The sequence below is a fragment of the Mobula birostris genome, chromosome 13 (assembly GCF_030028105.1).
Source record: "Mobula birostris isolate sMobBir1 chromosome 13, sMobBir1.hap1, whole genome shotgun sequence".
Taxonomy (NCBI): Eukaryota; Metazoa; Chordata; class Chondrichthyes; order Myliobatiformes; family Myliobatidae; genus Mobula; species Mobula birostris.
The window spans coordinates 5,866,501-5,885,397 of record NC_092382.1 but is presented as its reverse complement, the minus strand read 5'-3'; the positions used below and the strand labels follow the sequence as shown (position 1 = coordinate 5,885,397).

At 50.6% G+C, this 18,897-nt stretch overlaps 3 protein-coding genes across 5 annotated transcripts in view; 2 read left to right on the top strand and 1 right to left on the bottom strand.

Moving 5' to 3' along the window:
• LOC140208282 (uncharacterized) overlaps positions 1-15,281 on the bottom strand; it is a 60,379-nt gene extending 45,098 nt beyond the window's left edge. Inside the window, exons 1-2 of one of the 3 annotated variants that reach the window (XR_011888716.1) lie at positions 15,104-15,281; positions 8,035-8,202 (exon numbers count right to left, since the gene is read on the bottom strand). The gene's annotated coding sequence lies outside the window, so the exon portion shown is untranslated. The remainder of the gene's footprint in view (positions 1-8,034; positions 8,203-15,103) is intronic. The other 2 variants (XM_072276863.1, XM_072276864.1) reach the window with 2 other exon arrangements.
• LOC140208249 (NACHT, LRR and PYD domains-containing protein 3-like) overlaps positions 1-18,897 on the top strand; it is a 128,629-nt gene that overhangs the window by 20,615 nt on the left and 89,117 nt on the right. The window lies entirely within an intron of this gene.
• LOC140208309 (uncharacterized) overlaps positions 1-18,897 on the top strand; it is a 292,599-nt gene that overhangs the window by 237,783 nt on the left and 35,919 nt on the right. The window lies entirely within an intron of this gene.

Below are 18,897 nucleotides of genomic sequence, written 5' to 3'. Positions count from 1 at the left end.
CTGTAAAAAGATTTACAAAATCCATCAATGGGTGAAGGACAACATTTCAGATGAGATCACGAGTTGTCACGGTTGGTCTGGCATCACTCTGTTTCAGCGAAATTCAACCCTAGTTGGAGACAGAAGTCATCTTCTAACTGGGCACAGTGCTGGTATCTGGAATGACCATCAAACTCTCTGATGCTCTTCCTGTCTCTATGAGAATGGGGCATTTCTGTCATCTCCAATCTGTGACCTGGCTCAGTTTGACTCTCTCCATTGGTATTATTCCCTGTTCCCATTGAATTCCATGGGTTCCTGGTCCCACAGTAACTGAAACACGAATAGCCGGCAGTGCATTCCACCATTCTCTGTGTGAAAAACCTACCCCTGTCATCCGCTCGTTATCTATTTACAAGCACCTTAAAACTATGTCCCCTCGTGTTAGCCATTTAGCCCTGGGAATAAACCTCTGGCTATCCACACAATCAATGTCCCTCATCATCTTATACATCTAAGAAAGGCTCTAAACATGAACAAGGAAATTATACACTGCTTTGAGGATTTGTTAGAAATATACAAAATTATGAGGGTATAGATAAGGTAAATGCGAGCAGCTTTTTCCACTGAGGCTGGGTGGGATGACAACCAGAGGTCATGGGTAAGTGGGGAAGGTGAAAATTTAACGGGAACATTTGGAAAAGCTCTTTACTGAAATGGTCGTGAGCGTGTGGAATGAGATGCCAGCACGTGGTGAATATGAGCTCGGTTTCACCATTTAAAGAAGTTTGGATGGGAGCCTTGATGGTTTGGGTATGGAGAGCGATGGTCCCAGTGCTGGTAGTTGCATTAGACAGATTAAATGATTTTTCGTCATTGACTAGATGGGCCAAATAGCCTGTTTGTGTACTGAACTTCTCCATGTTTCTATGACAGAGAGGCTGGTCAAACTTGTTTGGAAGGGAAAAGGTAGGAGTGACAATGGAGCAGTGATGGCTGGAGCTTCTGGGAGCAATTCAGGAGCCGAGTGATCGATACATCCCAAAGAAGTGGAAGCATTGGAAACGCAGGAGGACACAACTGTGGATGAAATGAGAAGCCAAAGCCAACATAAAAGCCAAAGAGAGGGCAAACAGAAGAGCAAAAACTATTGGGAAGCTTTCAGAAACCAACAGAAGACAACAAAAAAAAAGTCGGATGAGCTTGGGGGTGGAATTATGATATTGTAGTCATTAATGAGTCTTGGTAGCACCCAACAGTCTGAGGCATTTGGAGGAACAAAATATCCCGGGCCTCAATATCTCTTGAAAACCGAGGTTCCCTGCACCAGTTACCTTTCAACTTTTATTTTGGCAGGCATATACAAACTAGACACCCTCAAAATTTCACGTCTGAAGGCCTCCCACTTACCAAGTACTCCTTTGTCAGAAAACGCCTGTCCCAAACCACACTTGCCAGATCCTGTCTGATACCATCAAGATTGACCTTTCTCCAATTTAGAATCTCAACCCGCGGTCCAGACCTATCTTTTCCCATATTTACTTTGAATCTTATGGCATTATGATCACTAATTTCTGTCACCAGCCCTGGATCATCAGCTCATTGCACACTTCTACGTCAGGAATTCTACGTACTGATTAAGGGCACATTTGACAAACTCTACCCCATCTAGTCCTTTTACAGTATGGAGGTCCCAGTCAATATATGGAAAGTTAAAATCACTCACTGAATCAATCTTTGTTTCTTGGCATGGTCTGCGATCTCTCTACAAATTTGTTCCTCTAAATCCCTCAGACTGTTGGTTGCAACCAATTCCCAATAATGGCTACAATATCATAATTCCCTGTCCTGAGCTCATCTGGCTTTCCTATCATGCTTCTTGCATTGTGATATACACAGCTCAGCACATTCATCGCACCATGCTCAACCATTTGATTGCCGACTCTATCTGAGGTCTGAACAACATCTGACTGGTGTCAAGAGGACAAACTCTCCCTCATTGTCACAAAAACAAAGCTGATTGTGGATGACTGATGGAATGGAGACAGGCTAACCCCTATTGACATCAATGGATCTGGGGTTGAGAGGGTGAACAGCTTTAAGTTCCTCAGCATAAACATCACCAAGGATCTCACACGGTCTGTTCATACCGGCTGTGTTGCGAAAAGAGCACAACAGCACCTCCTTCACCTCAGACGGTTGAAGAAGGCTGGGATGGTGCCCCAAATCCTAAGAACTTTCTACAGGAACAGAATTGAGAACATCCTGACTGGCTGCATCACTGCCTGGTAAGGAAACTGTACTTCCCTTAATCGCAGGAACCTGCAGAGAGTGGTGCAGACAGCCCAATGCATCTGTAGATGTGAACTTCCCACTATTCAGGACATTTACAGAGAAAGGTGTGCAAAAAGAGCCCAAAGGATATTGGAGACCCAATTCACAACCACAAATCACAACCATTGGATGTTCCTGCGGCTACCATCCAGGAAACGGTACCACAGCAAAAGGACCAACAGGCTCCGGGACATCATCTTCCACCAGGCCATCAGACTGATTAATTCATGCTGATACAATTGCATAACTATGTTATATTGACTGACCTATGTACAAATTATTTATTATAATTTACTATAAATTACACATTGCTGATTTAGCTGGAGACATAATGTAAAGATTTCTACTCCTCATGTATATGAAGGATGTATGTAATAAAAGTCAATTCAATTCAATTCACCCTCTCCACTATCTGTTCTGTCATTCTGGCTCCCATTCCCCCAACAACTTATTTTAACCACATCACCCCCTACCCCCACACTAGCACTAGCAAGCCTTACCACTGGGATATTAGTCCCCTCTTGTTCTGTTCCCCTAACAAACGAATCCCCTATCACCCCTTTGACTTTCCTCTGCCAGGTAAATCCCCCCAACAGTTTCTAAAGTGGATCCACCTGTTGTTGTGTGGGATGGCCACAAGAGTACTCTGCGATGGCTATTTAACCTCATTCCCCTTCCCGACTCTCACCAAGTTTCCTGTGTCCTGCACTTCAGGTGTAACTCACCTCTCTTCATGTCATATCTATCACCCCCTCCAGCTCCTGGATGATCCGGAATTCATCCGTTTCAAGTTCCAACTCCTTAAAGTGCAGGGTTACAAGCTGCAGCTGGATGCACATCTTGTAGGTGAGGGCATCAGGGACACTGGAGGTCTCCCCACCTTCCCACCAATGTCCTCCCTAATTTGCAATGACCAGTGTGCACATAAATCTTGTATTGTGCTTTTTTTTACCCAGTGTGCACAGTGAATTTTATATAGAGTGGTATTCATTTTAACAGCTATCAAATCATTGTCAATAAGAACTTTGATTTCCTCTGGGTTTGATCGAGTCCCATCTGCATTCTCACACAACCTATGTAACAGGCCTGTAACGGGTAATGAAGGATTTTCTCACCAGAGCTTTTGCACATTGTCCATATTTGGTTTGCTTGCTGAATTACGCTTCAAAAAGTCAGATTTCCAAATATCACTCCACTTCTTCCCACTTGTAAATTCTCCAGCAACTTTTGCATGGGCACAATATACACAGGTAACACCAGTTTCTGTATTGTACATAAATATTTCCCCTGAACCCTCCTGAGGAATTGAGGATATTAAAAAAATCATTTTGATCCTATGTAACCTCTGGCTGCAAGGATAACTGGGACTGTATAGGAATTTTTGAACAAGTAAACTCTGTCTTCTGCGGTTAGCTAAGACAGGCTCATTACTGGTTCTCTGCGGCTTGCAGAGAGATGCACTGAGAGCTGATAACATTATACCTTGCACCCTCTTTAGCTGATAATATTATACATTGTATCCTCATTTGAGTAAAGAGAGGAGGACTCGCCGATAAGGACAGGAATGAACATCTCTCTGTAATTAAATCAGGGCCTTGCAAAGGGAATACCTGATAAGGACTGGACAATTTATCAATCTGTAATTAAAACCTTGATTTAGTGAACTCTCTTATCTAAGTAATTAAGAATGCTGACCAATTAAATTAGCCAACATGATTAAAACTAATAATAAGTATTGGCCTGACAATGACCAAAATCAAATGCAACAAGCTTTGACATATTATTGGGACCCGGTTTTCCAAACCATATCAACCCCAACAGGAACTAGTATTAAAGGTGAACATCTTAATTAACGAGAGCTGTATAACTCATCTCCTTCTACCTTAGGCTACAAATTTATCAATCACCCCTGCTGTGGACACTTTCTGGAGGTCCAAGATCCGTATGCAGCACGACCGCTGGACTAAGTGTGTAAATGTAGGACCGGGCTATGTTGAAAAATAAATATGTGAGGTTTTCTAAAATTGACTCCTTCTACCTTAGGCCAAGAACTTATCAATCACCCCTCGTGCTCACCGCTCTACAGCTACCCCGAGTTCTGGCTATTACTAAATGTGCGGCCCACAGCCACATGTCTGACCGGGTCACTAAAGGCAACGCTTTAGCAGATTAGACAGTGAAAAGTGCAGCACAATCCTCGGTAGTTGTAGTCCCCTCGGGTTCCCGTCAAGCAACCCTCTGTGACTGAAGCAGAACGGGTTTGCCAGACATGCGGGAGGTACGTACTTTTCAGGGGGACGCCTCTGAGGAGGAGCTCAAACTGTGGTCCCAGATGGGGTGTCGGAAAGACCCCGACCCAGGTTTTCAGATCACCCCAGTGGGACAGGTTTGTGTTCCTACACAGTTTTTACCAATATTGGTCGATTATATACATAATTGTACACACCTGGAAAAGGAGGGAATGGTCGGTAACCTGTACCCTGCACACCGGGTACGACTCCCTTGACAGGTGAATCTTTCTCGTGTCTACAAGTTGATTTTATTGTATTGCCTAGAGTATATTGCTATAGATACTCCTTAGTTATTATAGATGTGTTTAGTAGATGGATTGAAGCTATTCCAACTACCAATAATACTGGTATGACTGTTGTGAAGGTATTATTATGGGAAATAATTCCCAGGTACTGAGAAACTGAGAGATACTGAGCTCTGACAATGGCCCACGCTTTGTGGTGAAAGTAGATAAAGAGACATGTAACAACATGTAACAACTTGGCTATCCAGCAACAATTCTACTGTGTACACAACCCACGGCCCACTGGCATTGTGGAAAGAGCCAATGGCACTCTGAAGAGTAAATTGGCCAAACTAACGGTGGAGACTGGACTCACTTGGTTGAAGGTTCTACCGTTAGCCCTGTTCCACATGAGGGTTACCCCACAGGGGAAAACAGGGTTGTCACCAGCTGAAATCATTTATGGACGGCCCATGAGGACACCCTGGGGACCAAGACCTTGGGTACCATTGTTCCCAGTAAGTCTACCAGCAAAATTCAATATGCATACCCTAGGGGAAGAGATGGGGAAATATACATGCAAACTAACCAAAATTTTCCAAGCATTACATTCACAGGTACGACAGGCTTGCAAGGAAGAGAACTACCCCGCAGAGAGGAGTGACTATCTCACCCTAGAACCTGGGGATTTTGTCCTGATCAAGAACTGGGATCGAGGGAATCTCAGACCTCGGTGGAGAGGACCATATCAGGTGTTACTGACCACTCCCACGTCTGTGAAACTGAAGGGGCAATCTCGGTGGATACATCGAACAGACTGCAAACATGTTACTGAAGGAACTGAGTAGAAGGACTCTCTCGGACTAAAGGAAGATGTATTGGTTGATAGTGGTATTTGTGTTTATGTCTTTCAGAGGGCTCACCCCAGCATCCGGGGGCCCCCATGTTAACACCTTTCTGTCTCTCTGTCACACCTATGCCAAACAGGTAGAACTAGGTGTCTGCTGGGTTTGTGCTGAAACTCCACAGCATGGTAAAACTACGATTACAATGTCAGAAATCCCGCTCAACCAGAGTGAGGAACTCTCAGCCTGGGCTTTCTCAAATAACACCCGGGGGAGAGAGGTGAGGAACTGTGGTCTAGTCAGAGATGACCATGGCTGTCAGTGTTTTGAGGGATGGTATCTCAGGCCTCCACCAAACAGAAGTTCCTATACTGGGAAACATGCATCCTGGCCATACTTGCAGGTGGCCAGCAGCAGAGAAGAATAACTAAGACTGAACAACTTTGGATGATCACTTTTCTCTCCTATGGAGTAGCCAGGAATTCACGAGAGATAATCAATTTGGCTACAGCACTTGAGGAGCTGGCCACAATACTGCAGGGGCCCTGACAGAAACACAGGCCCAAGGAACAAAAATATCCACTGAAATTATTGCAATTTGGCAAACAGTCCTACAGAATCGTATGGCTTTAGATTTTATCCCAGCTGAGAAAGGGGGAACCTGTGCTATTATTGACGCAGAATGCTACACTTATTTCCCTAATGAGCCTACTAACATTACATCCCTCTCTGGCCGAGGAGACTGCAGCATTAAATAGGGCAGGATTTACATGGGGTCACCAAAGGGTCGAAATGGGGGTCTTCAAAGGCCTGTTCGGTAATATGTGGGGCATGATATTGCATTATGGCCTAATAGTTGTAGATATCATTGTTATAATTACTGTTGTACACTGTTTTTACCCACTGATAAGTCAATGCTGTATTCGGTTGCTTTCTCTGTAAAACATTACTGCTTTGATCATCATGTACTGGTCAAAAGGAGATCATTGTGGACTTCAGGCATGGCGGGAGTCACACTCACGTCCCCATCTACAACAACGGATCTGTAATGGAGCGTGTATCAAGCTTCAAATTCCTCGGTGTCCACATTTCCGCGGATCTCACCTGGTCCCTGAACTCCTCCATCCTGATCAAAAAGGCGCAACACGCCTTTATTTCCTGCGCAGCATGAAGAAAGCTCACCTCTGTCCCAGGATATTGACGGACTTTTACCGCTGTACCATTGAGAGCATACTCACCAACTGCATCTCAGTGTGGTATGGCAATTGTCCCGTATCGGACTGCAAAGCACTCCAGTGTGTGATGAAAACTGCACAGCGGATTATCGGCACCCACTTGCCCACCATTGAGAACATCTACCATAAACGCTGCCTGGGCAGGGCGAAACACATTATCAAGGATGCATCTCACCCTAACCATGGACTTGTTACTCTCCTCCCATCCGGTAGGCGCTACAGGAGCCTCCGCTCCTGCACCAGCAGGCACAGGAAGAGCTTCTTCCCTGAGGCTGTGACCCTGCTGAACCTCACATCACAGCGCTAAGCAGTATTGCACCCATATTGTACTGTCTCAGTACTTTCATATTTGTGTGCTGTAGCACTTTTTTAATTCACAGTTATTTTGTAAGTAACACTATTCTTTGCATTTCTGGTCAGATGCTAAATGCATTTCATTGGCTTTGTATTTGTACTCAGCACAATGACAATAAAGTTGAATCTAATGATAAGATATGTTAAAGGATTAACTCTTTGTTAAACAATAGCAGCCTGTTTTTCTGAAAGAAACTGCTGATGGTCAACAGATGTGCTAAGCCACGCTGAGCCACATTTCTCCTTGAGGGTGGCTAGCTGGGGTTTCAGGATGCTTATCTCCTTGTGCACTCATGTGTAGAGGTAGGACAGATTCAGTCTGTTGTGTGTGTGTAAGCCATTATGACTATTTTGTAATTTGTCTTTAGCAAATAACTTTGGCTCCAGCCTGTCTTGTGTGGGGGGTATCTGGACGGATATATCTGTGGTGTAAGGGGAATTGTTAGTCAGTTAGTGGATTGGGCAGAACAGTCATACACTGTTCCTGTTTGAGCGGCTAACTGAGTAAGGCCAAAGTGCGTGGAATAAAGAGTTTGTACTTACACGGTCTCTGAGAGACTTTATCTGGATTCGACTTCCACAGAATGGGAGTGGTATTAAAGGGCTGGGCTGCTGGAAGCACATTACCAGACCTGGAGTGATTGCAGCTGGGTCTGACAGAGGCATAACTGGTTCTTCTGGGCACATTCAGTCTCACACCAACTATTTCCTGCCTTCCTTTGTACAGGTACGCAATGTCTAAAGGACCAGTGTTTGAGTAAATGAGACTCACCAAACTTTCTCCTGACTGAATCACTGGATTCTCCGAGTCAGATGGGTGCTCTCCAGTTGATGCTCTCAATCCTCGGGCTGGTTCACTTGTTGCTGTTCCCTCATCTTCAGTCGTGGTTCGCTTCCAGTTGGGGTTTTTCTTCCAATAAATCTCTCACCGCAGGTCTAACTTTAACATGAAAGACAATGAAGCACATTAACAATAAAAAGGAAAAACAAACATTTCTGCTTAATGTTACTAAGAACAAAACTCACTGAAACTTGCCCCTCACATCTCCTCTGACCTTAAATGTATTCGACTTTTCAACCTCTTTGAATCGTCTGTCCACTCCATCTGTTCCTCTCATAATCTTATAAACGTCCATCCAGTCTCAGGCCAGCCTGTTCCGCTCTGGAGAAAACAACCCAAGTTTGTCCAGCCTCTCATTACAGCTCATGCCCTCTAACCCAGGCTAACCTCTTCTGCGCCCTCTCCAAAGCCCCGTCATCCTTCCCAGAGTGGGGTGATCAGAACTGTATGAAACACTCCGGATGTGGCCTGACTGGAGTTTTATAAAGCTGCAACACAACTTCCTGACGTTTGAACTCAATGCATCAACTAATGAAGACAACCACGCCATTTGCCTTCTTAACCACCTGATCAATCTGTGCAGTCTCTCTCAGGGAGCAATGAACTTGGAGTCTAAGATCCCTCTGATCATCAACACTGTTCAGGGTTTTGCATTTAACAGCGTACTGTCTCAGACATTCAACCTACCGAGCTGCCAAGGTGATCGTCACTAATCAAATCTCACTGAGTTGTCTCAGGTCCTGTTGAATTTATTGCCAAGTGCACAAGTACGGGAAGGTACAGGAACAGAGAAACACTGACTTGCAGCAGCATCACAGGCAAGTACATTCAGATAACACACAGAACACAAATTATACGATTCTGTGTCAGTAACCATCTATAAATATGTTTTATGCCATTAACAATAAATAAAACACATTGTGCCTTGATCAGTATTGAAATATGCATTTTGTGTCAATAACAGACTTGGAAATGTTGAATTTGGCCCCTATCTCCATTCCTCCTGTCGCCCACAACCAGCTCCGTTGTTTCTGTCACCGGGAGGCAGAGGTTGTTTCCTTGAGTCGGGGTGATGACTCCTTCTCTGCCGGCTGACCTATTATTATTGGAGATGAGACCGGTCAGTCAGCGGATTTAACCTGCAGATTGCAGCTGTGGATGGCGACACGGTCATGGGTGAACACACGGAGAGTGAAGGGGACAGGGTGTGTGTGTGTGTGTGTGTGTGTGTGTGTGTGTGTGTGTGTGTGTGTGTGTGTGTGTGTGTGTGTGTGTGTCACGGGTGAACACACGGAGAGTGAAGGGGACAGGGTGTGTGTGTGTCACGGGTGAACACACGGAGAGTGAAGGGGACAGGGTGTGTGTGTGTGTGTGTGTCACGGGTGAACACACGGAGAGTGAAGGGGACAGGGTGTGTGTGTGTGTGTGTGTGTCACGGGTGAACACACGGAGAGTGAAGGGGGCCGGGTGTGTGTGTGTGTCATGGGTGAACACACGGAGAGTGAAGGGGACAGGGTGTGTGTGTCACGGGTGAACACACGGAGAGTGAAGGGGACAGGGTGTGTGTGTGTGTCACGGGTGAACACACGGAGAGTGAAGGGGACAGGGTGTGTGTGTGTCACGGGTGAACACACGGAGAGTGAAGGGGACAGGGTGTGTGTGTGTGTGTGTGTGTGTCACGGGTGAACACACGGAGAGTGAAGGGGACCGGGTGTGTGTGTGTATCATGGGTGAACACACAGAGAGTGAAGGGGACAGGGTGTGTGTGTGTGTGTGTCACGGGTGAACACACGGAGAGTGAAGGGGACCGGGTGTGTGTGTGTGTCACGGGTGAACACACGGAGAGTGAAGGGGACAGGGTGTGTGTGTGTGTGTCACGGGTGAACACACAGAGAGTGAAGGGGACCGGGTGTGTGTGTGTGTCATGGGTGAACACACGGAGAGTGAAGGGGACCGGGTGTGTGTGTGTGTCATGGGTGAACACACGGAGAGTGAAGGGGACAGGGTGTGTGTGTGTGTGTGTCACGGGTGAACACACGGAGAGTGAAGGGGACAGGGTGTGTGTGTGTGTCACGGGTGAACACACGGAGAGTGAAGGGGACAGGGTGTGTGTGTGTGTGTCACGGGTGAACACACGGAGAGTGAAGGGGACAGGGTGTGTGTGTGTGTCACGGGTGAACACACGGAGAGTGAAGGGGACCGGGTGTGTGTGTGTGTCATGGGTGAACACACGGAGAGTGAAGGGGACAGGGTGTGTGTGTGTGTGTGTGTCACGGGTGAACACACGGAGAGTGAAGGGGACAGGGTGTGTGTGTGTGTGTGTGTCACGGGTGAACACACGGAGAGTGAAGGGGACAGGGTGTGTGTGCGTGTGTGTCACGGGTGAACACACGGAGAGTGAAGGGGACAGGGTGTGTGTGTGTGTGTCACGGGTGAACACACGGAGAGTGAAGGGGACCGGGTGTGTGTGTGTGTCATGGGTGAACACACGGAGAGTGAAGGGGACAGGGTGTGTGTGTGTGTGTCACGGGTGAACACACGGAGAGTGAAGGGGACAGGGTGTGTGTGTGTCACGGGTGAACACACGGAGAGTGAAGGGGACAGGGTGTGTGTGTGTCACGGTGAACACACGGAGAGTGAAGGGGACCGGGTGTGTGTGTGTGTCATGGGTGAACACACGGAGAGTGAAGGGGACAGGGTGTGTGTGTGTGTGTGTGTCACGGGTGAACACACGGAGAGTGAAGGGGACAGGGTGTGTGTGTGTGTGTGTCACGGGTGAACACACGGAGAGTGAAGGGGACAGGGTGTGTGTGTGTGTCACGGGTGAACACACGGAGAGTGAAGGGGACAGGGTGTGTGTGTGTCACGGGTGAACACACGGAGAGTGAAGGGGACAGGGTGTGTGTGTGTGTCACGGGTGAACACACGGAGAGTGAAGGGGACAGTGTGTGTGTGGGTGTCACGGGTGAACACACGGAGAGTGTAGGGGACAGGGTGTGTGTGTGTCACGGGTGAACACACGGAGAGTGAAGGGGACAGGGTGTGTGTGTGTCACGGGTGAACACACGGAGAGTGAAGGGGACAGGGTGTGTGTGTGTCACGGGTGAACACACGGAGAGTGAAGGGGACAGGGTGTGTGTGTGTCACGGGTGAACACACGGAGAGTGAAGGGGACAGGGTGTGTGTGTGGGTCACGGGTGAACACACGGAGAGTGAAGGGGACAGGGTGTGTGTGTCACGGGTGAACACACGGAGAGTGAAGGGGACAGGGTGTGTGTGTCTGTCACGGGTGAACACACGGAGAGTGAAGGGGACAGGGTGTGTGTGTCTGTCACGGGTGAACACACGGAGAGTGAAGGGGACAGGGTGTGTGTGTGTGTCACGGGTGAACACACGGAGAGTGAAGGGGACCGGGTGTGTGTGTGTGTCATGGGTGAACACACGGAGAGTGAAGGGGACAGGGTGTGTGTGTGTGTGTGTGTCACGGGTGAACACACGGAGAGTGAAGGGGACAGGGTGTGTGTGTGTGTGTGTGTCACGGGTGAACACACGGAGAGTGAAGGGGACAGGGTGTGTGTGTGTCACGGTGAACACACGGAGAGTGAAGGGGGCCGGGTGTGTGTGTGTGTCATGGGTGAACACACGGAGAGTGAAGGGGACAGGGTGTGTGTGTGTGTGTGTGTCACGGGTGAACACACGGAGAGTGAAGGGGACAGGGTGTGTGTGTGTCACGGGTGAACACACGGAGAGTGAAGGGGACAGGGTGTGTGTGTGTGTCACGGGTGAACACACGGAGAGTGAAGGGGACAGGGTGTGTGTGTGTGTGTCACGGGTGAACACACGGAGAGTGAAGGGGACAGGGTGTGTGTGTGTGTGTGTGTGTGTCACGGGTGAACACACGGAGGGTGAAGGGGACAGGGTGTGTGTGTGTGTGTCACGGGTGAACACACGGAGAGTGAAGGGGACAGGGTGTGTGTGTGTGTCACGGGTGAACACACGGAGAGTGAAGGGGACAGGGTGTGTGTGTGTCACGGGTGAACACACGGAGAGTGAAGGGGACAGGGTGTGTGTGTGTGTGTGTCACGGGTGAACACATGGAGGGTGAAGGGGACAGGGTGTGTGTGTGTGTCACTGGTGAACACACGGAGAGTGAAGGGGACAGGGTGTGTGTGTGTGTGTGTCACGGGTGAACACACGGAGAGTGAAGGGGACAGGGTGGGTGTGTGTGTGTCACGGGTGAACACACGGAGAGTGAAGGGGACAGGGTGTGTGTGTGTGTCACGGGTGAACACACGGAGAGTGAAGGGGACAGGGTGTGTGTGTGTGTCACGGGTGAACACACGGAGAGTGAAGGGGACAGGGTGTGTGTGTGTGTGTGTCACGGGTGAACACACGGAGGGTGAAGGGGACAGGGTGTGTGTGTGTGTCACGGGTGAACACACGGAGGGTGAAGGGGACAGGGTGTGTGTGTGTGTGTGTCACGGGTGAACACACGGAGAGTGAAGGGGACAGGGTGGGTGTGTGTGTGTCACGGGTGAACACACGGAGAGTGAAGGGGACAGGGTGTGTGTGTGTGTCACGGGTGAACACACGGAGAGTGAAGGGGACAGGGTGTGTGTGTGTGTGTGTCACGGGTGAACACACGGAGGGTGAAGGGGACAGGGTGTGTGTGTGTGTCACGGGTGAACACACGGAGAGTGAAGGGGACAGGGTGTGTGTGTGTCACGGGTGAACACACGGAGAGTGAAGGGGACAGGGTGTGTGTGTGTGTGTGTCACGGGTGAACACATGGAGGGTGAAGGGGACAGGGTGTGTGTGTGTGTCACTGGTGAACACACGGAGAGTGAAGGGGACAGGGTGTGTGTGTGTGTGTGTCACTGGTGAACACACGGAGAGTGAAGGGGACAGGGTGTGTGTGTGTGTGTGTCACGGGTGAACACACGGAGGGTGAAGGGGACAGGGTGTGTGTGTGTGTCACGGGTGAACACACGGAGAGTGAAGGGGACAGGGTGTGTGTGTGTGTGTGTCACGGGTGAACACAGGGAGGGTGAAGGGGACAGGGTGTGTGTGTGTGTCACGGATGAACACACGGAGAGTGAAGGGGACAGGGTGTGTGTGTGTGTCACGGGTGAACACACGGAGAGTGAAGGGGACAGGGTGTGTGTGTGTGTGTGTCACGGGTGAACACACGGAGAGTGAAGGGGACAGGGTGGGTGTGTGTGTGTCACGGGTGAACACACGGAGAGTGAAGGGGACAGGGTGTGTGTGTGTGTCACGGGTGAACACACGGAGAGTGAAGGGGACAGGGTGTGTGTGTGTGTCACGGGTCAACACAGGGAGAGTGAAGGGGACAGGGTGTGTGTGTGTGTCACAGGTGAACACACGGAGAGTGAAGGGGACAGGGTGTGTGTGTGTGTGTGTCACGGGTGAACACAGGGAGGGTGAAGGGGACAGGGTGTGTGTGTGTGTCACGGATGAACACACGGAGAGTGAAGGGGACAGGGTGTGTGTGTGTGTCACGGGTGAACACACGGAGAGTGAAGGGGACAGGGTGTGTGTGTGTGTGTGTCACGGGTGAACACACGGAGAGTGAAGGGGACAGGGTGGGTGTGTGTGTGTCACGGGTGAACACACGGAGAGTGAAGGGGACAGGGTGTGTGTGTGTGTCACGGGTGAACACACGGAGAGTGAAGGGGACAGGGTGTGTGTGTGTGTCACGGGTCAACACAGGGAGAGTGAAGGGGACAGGGTGTGTGTGTGTGTCACAGGTGAACACACGGAGAGTGAAGGGGACAGGGTGTGTGTGTCTCACGGGTGAACACACGGAGAGTGAAGGGGACAGGGTGTGTGTGTGTGTCACGGGTGAACACACGGAGAGTGAAGGGGACAGGGTGTGTGTGTGTGTCACGGGTGAACACACGGAGAGTGAAGGGGACAGGGTGTGTGTGTGTGTGTGTCACGGGTGAACACACGGAGAGTGAAGGGGGCAGGGTGTGTGTGTGTGTGTGACGGGTGAACACACGGAGAGTGAAGGGGACAGGGTGTGTGTGTGTGTCACGGGTCAACACAGGGAGAGTGAAGGGGACAGGGTGTGTGTGTGTGTCACAGGTGAACACACGGAGAGTGAAGGGGACAGGGTGTGTGTGTCTCACGGGTGAACACACGGAGAGTGAAGGGGACAGGGTGTGTGTGTGTGTCACGGGTGAACACACGGAGAGTGAAGGGGACAGGGTGTGTGTGTGTGTCACGGGTGAACACACGGAGAGTGAAGGGGACAGGGTGTGTGTGTGTCACGGGTGAACACACGGAGAGTGAAGGGGACAGGGTGTGTGTGTGTGTCACGGGTGAACACACGGAGAGTGAAGGGGACAGGGTGTGTGTCACGGTCACGGGTGAACACACGGAGAGTGAAGGGGACAGGGTGTAGGTGTGTGTGTCACGGGTGAACACACGGAGAGTGAAGGGGACAGGGTGTGTGTGTGTGTCACGGGTGAACACACGGAGAGTGAAGGGGACAGGGTGTGTGTGTGTGTCACGGGTGAACACACGGAGAGTGAAGGGGACAGGGTGTGTGTCACGGTCACGGGTGAACACACGGAGAGTGAAGGGGACAGGGTGTAGGTGTGTGTGTCACGGGTGAACACACGGAGAGTGAAGGGGACAGGGTGTGTGTGTGTGTCACGGGTGAACACACGGAGAGTGAAGGGGACAGGGTGTGTGTGTGTCACGGGTGAACACACGGAGAGTGAAGGGGACAGGGTGTGTGTGTGTGTCACGGGTGAACACACGGAGAGTGAAGGGGACAGGGTGTGTGTGTGTGTGTGTCACGGGTGAACACACGGAGAGTGAAGGGGACAGGGTGTGTGTGTGCCGGGGGTCGGAGAGACAGAGGTGCGGGAGCCACTCTGACCACCTGCCGGACATTTGACAGGATCCAGACACGCAAGGCCGGGTGAAGGCCCAGGTCTCCGAGTTCACGCCTTCGTACGTCTCCTCCTACCTCTCGGCGATACATCAGACTCCGGCCGCAGGAGACGCTTCACAAACGCCCCCGGCTTCCCTCGGATGGAAATGGAAATAAATCAGAAAGCGGACATTTACTTCGGGGTTTGTTCCGCTTTCACGGAGAAATCGGCGCCGAAGCGGAAGACGGAACCAGCGGGGTTACCGCCCTCTCCGCTGGTCCGCTTCTGCTATTGGGTCTAACCAGTGATTGACATTCCTTTTCACCAATGGCAATAGCGCAGCTCCTGGAGCGTTGGTTTTCAGCGGTGGGGAGCTCCTACGCCGGTGGCGCTGTGGCAAGCTCCGACACTGGTGGCGCTGAGGGGAGCTCCGACCACTGGAGGCGCCGTGGGGAGCTCCGACACTGGAGGCGCTGTGGGGAGCTCCGACACTGGTGGCGCTGAGGGGAGCTCCGACCACTGGTGGCGCTGAGGGGAGCTCCGACCACTGGAGGCGCTGTGGGGAGCTCCGACACTGGAGGCGCTGTGGGGAGCTCCGACACTGGTGGCGCTGTGGGGAGCTCCGACCACTGGTGGCGCCGTGGGGAGCTCCGACACCGGTAGCGCTGTGAGGAGCTCCGACACCGGTGGCGCTGTGGGGAGCTCCGACACCGGTGGCGCCGTGAGGAGCTCCGACACTGGTGGCACTGTGGCGAGCTCCGACACCGGAAGCGCTGAGGAGGAGCTCCGACACTGGAGGCGCCGTGGGGAGCTCCGACCCCGGTGGCGCCATGGGGAGCTCCGACCCCGGTGGCGCTGTGGAGGAGCTCCGCCACCGGAGGCGCTGTGGGGAGCTCCGACCACTGGTGGCGCCGTGGGGAGCTCCGACACTGGAGGCGCTGTGGGGAGCTCCAGCCACTGGTGGCGCTGTGGGGAGCTCCGACACCGGTAGCGCTGTGAGGAGCTCCGACCCCGGTGGCGCTGTGGAGGAGCTCCGACACCGGTGGCGATGTGCAGACCTCCGACCACGGGTGGTGCTGCGGCGAACCTCCCGCTAAACGCAGTCGCTGTGCCGACCGCAGCCGTCGCCGGCGGTTCTCCTGTTCAGGCGGCGGTGAGGAAGGACCGATCCCGCTTTTGTGTAAGTTGGGGGCTGACTGCAGTGCGAAAGGGCCGGGACCGAGTTCTGCTGGACGGCTGGAGGCTCCGGGCTCTCCGGTCCCGCAGCCCCGATTTTAGCTTTGCCCCCGAGCCCGGGTGGTGGGATCAGTTGTTGTTCCCAGGCTGGGAGAGGGTTTGGGGCGAAGGGTATCTGTCTGTGTGTGGGTAGAGGTTATGGGTGGACTGTGGGTGTGGGGTGAGTGGAGGGAAGGGTGTGGGACCGTAGTCGGGTGGGGTTGCTGTTGTGAGGAACTGGGATGATCGGACGTTCCGTGACCCGGGTCGGTCAAATAAAGTTGTCAACGGGAGGATCTGCTCCGTTGTATCGGACGCTCGGGCATCCTTTCAATGAGCAACAATCTCTTTTCAAATTCATCACTGTCTAATCTTGCTGTTAACATCGTGTTTGTTACAAAACCCCAGAGTCTGGGAACAGCTGTCACAGTCATGGGCTGTTGGTGCAGACTGGGATGGCGGTGGAGCGTCAGTGACCTCTGTATCAGAGAAGGACACGGGTTTGTACAGCCGCTTGTGAGATATAAATGTCCTTACAGTGGATTCGGATCTGGTGGGATATCTGGAGTTTGGAAGGGGAAAGGGAGAAAGGAAGGGGCTGAAGTGGGAGAGTTTTAAGCAGCGAAACATAGTCCGGGGTGGAGGAGTACAGGAGCTGTCTGAGAGATCGTTTTAATTGTTTTTTATATAATCTCACAGATGGTGACCGAGGAGAAGCTTTTTGAGGGAGGATACCCAGAGATCAGCAGGTCACACAAGGTATTAAGAGAATGACAGTGATGTGATGTCCTGTGTCATGAGTATAGACAGTCATCTCAAGTGAGGAGTGTGTGTGGAGATGCAGTTCCACTGGGATCAGGGAAGTGTCCATCTATCTGGCTGAGTGTACAATCTTTGGGATTCACTGCCCCGAGGGTGTGAAGGCTGGGTGCATCTGAGGTGGAGAGAGATAAGTATGTAAGAGAGTGAGGGGGATGGCCACAAAAGTACAGGTCAGAAACGGCCGTGTTAAACAATCATAAGATCATGAGATACAGCAGGAGAATTCCTCCTCATTTCTGGTCTAAATTGATTTCCGTCTCATCTGAGAGTCTGCCCCCTGGTCCTGGGCTCTGCACTATGGGAAACGTCCTCTCACATCCTTTCTATCTCGGGTTTTACAGTATTCAGGAACTTCCAAACTTCCTGTGGGAACAGGCACAGAAACATCAAACACCATGAGCTATGATCTTGTTAGGTAGCCTCATGTGCAGCACCTTGTTAAAGACCATCTGAAAATCCGAACAAACAGCATCCACTGCCTCTCCTTTGTGTGTCCTGCCTGTTGTTTCATCAGAGAATTCCAACAGATCTGTCAGGCAAGATTTCTCCTGAAGAAAACCATGCCTACTTTGGCCGTACTGTATTGTGCACCTCCAAGTACCCTGAATCCTCATCGTTAATGGACTCCAACATCTCCCCACCTACTGAGGTCAGACTAACTGTCCTATAATTTTCTTTCTTATCCCTCCCTCCCCTCTTAAAGAACGGAGTGGCATTTGCAACTTTCTAGTTCACCATAACCATTCCCAAATCTAGTGATTCTTGAAAGATCATTACTCATTCCTTAAGAGAAACATGAGGGGGAATTTCTTCACTCAGAGGCGGTGAGGTTGTGGAATGGGGTGCCAGTGCAAGTGGCAGGTTCGATTTCAACATCTCAGAGAAGATTGGATGGGTTCATAGATGGGAGGGGGAATATGGTCCCAGTGGAAGTTGCTGGAACTCAGCAGATTGATAGGTTGGCACAGACCAGATTGGCCGAATGGCATTATTCTGTGCTGTCGTGCTCTATGTCCTTAATGTCTGCACAAACTCTTCAGCTCCCTCTTCCTGAACCCTTGGGTTTACACCATTTGGCCGGGAGTCTTATCTACCTTCAGACCTTCCAGCTTCCAAAGCACATTTTCTCCTCTGTAATAGCACCTATTCTCACTTCTGCCCCAATATTCTTGAGGTCTTGGCATTTTTGGGGGAAAAAAAGATGCAAAGTCAGGGTAAGGGATGTAGAGGGGACAGGGGAGGAAGAAGTCCAAGGTGGGAGGTCATGGGTGAAACTGGAGATGGGGAGGGGTGAAGTAATATACCCAAGGATAAAGTTTTCCTCAACGAAACCAGGATTGAGCACTCCATGCCACCGTGTGTAAAACTAATAAGAAGTACACAACACTAAAGTTAAATGAAAGCACTATCCAGAAAAATGAAGAAATGGTCACTATGGAAGATGAAGTTATCCATTCATGTCCCTCCAGAGAGACATCCCGCGATCTGAGTAGACAGATTCCGCGCAAACTGAGAAATGATTATGCTTTGCGATGCCTGCACCTCAAGTTTTACCAGCTGCAGCTGAAAAACAATAATTATTATAGGTTGACAAACTCTCTATAGACGGACGATCGCTAGACATGAAGTCTTGGTTTCTAGAACTGCACGTGGCAATGAATTCCACAGATCCACCACCCTCTGTCTAATCTCAGCTTCGTTCCAGAAGGACGCCCCTCTGTTCCGAAACAGTTTCCTCTGGTCCTAGACTCTCCCACCATGGGACATATCAGTCTACTGAGGTCTTTCAACATTCGATAAGTTTCAATTATATCACCTTTCATTCTTTTGAATTTCAGTGAATACAGGCCCA